Source organism: Gekko japonicus, unplaced genomic scaffold (assembly GCF_001447785.1).
Source record: "Gekko japonicus isolate JY-2015 unplaced genomic scaffold, Gekko_japonicus_V1.1 scaffold202, whole genome shotgun sequence".
Classification (NCBI taxonomy): domain Eukaryota; kingdom Metazoa; phylum Chordata; class Lepidosauria; order Squamata; family Gekkonidae; genus Gekko; species Gekko japonicus.
This window is the reverse complement of record NW_015170893.1, coordinates 699,357-700,455: the sequence shown is the minus strand read 5'-3', so window position 1 is coordinate 700,455 and position 1,099 is coordinate 699,357. Positions and strand designations below refer to the sequence as shown.

General features: G+C 69.0%; 1 protein-coding gene across 1 annotated transcript in view; it reads right to left on the bottom strand.

Annotated features, from left to right (window-relative positions):
* Positions 1–199, bottom strand: part of BCOR (BCL6 corepressor) — an 82,676-nt gene extending 82,477 nt beyond the window's left edge. The window contains exon 1 of the mRNA XM_015418485.1: positions 166–199. The gene's annotated coding sequence lies outside the window, so the exon portion shown is untranslated. The remainder of the gene's footprint in view (positions 1–165) is intronic.
* Positions 200–1,099: the final 900 nt, after the last annotated feature.

Here is a 1,099-nt window from a genome sequence, read left to right as displayed (position 1 = left end):
GGGGGGGGGGGGGGGGGGGAGAGAAAAAAGACTAGCCTGCCCCCGCCAAAAAAAGTAGTAGTCGTCTAGGGACCTTGAGCGAAGACCCCCCCCTCCCCGCGCACGTCTGCTCTTTGCCCCGCGCGGCCTTTCCGCGCAGCGAGGAGTTCTAGGGAAAGGACTGACCTGACTTTCCGCTCCAGCGAAGCCACCGCAGACGTTCCGCCCGGCGCTGCCGTAGAAAGTCCCTTCTCAGGCCAGTGGCGGCGGGTGAGAAAAGTTTGCCGGTCTGGGAGCCCAAGGGCGGCGGCCGTTCCGACGCAGGAAGATCCCGCCGGCGGCGGAACCAGGAAGGGCAGGGAGACCGACCCAACCGACCGCCGCGGCCAGCCGTAGGGACTCAGCACCCCACCACGCTACCTCCGGCTGCCTGCCGGCTCGGCTTCGGCAGCGCCATGTTGCCGTGGAGGCTGCTCGGGGCTCTGGCGGCGACGCCTACATGCTCCTTCCCGCGGAGAGTCCCGTGCCCTGGCGGCGTCTCCGTGCGCGTCTGTGGCGGGGCTGGCGCTGGGGATTTAATCCTCCGGGAAAGCCGCTTTTCCTCACCTTCCCTCCCCCGGCGGGCTCGGCACTCAGGGAGCCTCCGCCAGCACAGGCGGAGAGGCGGCGGGGAAGCTGCGGCCCCTGCGCGCGCGCTCCGAGCGAGGCTTCCCTTTGGCTTCGCTCTCGGGCTGCCGGCTTCTCTCGTCGGGGGCTTTTCCTCCCCTCTTCCTAATGCCGACTCTCTTCCCCCTGCCCACGGCTCGCCTGTTCCCAGCCTGCCTGAGCTCCTCCAAGCGCCGCTCCCCCGCTCCCCCAGCCTCGCCCTGCCCGAGGGCGTCCTGGGGAGACTCCGCTCTCCCTTTGACCAGGCGAGGTGGGAAAGGAAAGTCGCCCGCCCGCCCCCTGCTCGCTACCCAGAAGGCCAGTGGAGAACCGCAATTACCATAAAGCTCCTCTCCCTTCGCTTCGCCAAGCTGTCAAAGCTCCCGCAGCAGGCGCAGCCAGACACCGGCGAGAGACCGCCTCGGTCGCCAGCTCGCCTCCCCCACCTTCTTGCCCACAGCGCCATGGCTCCTGC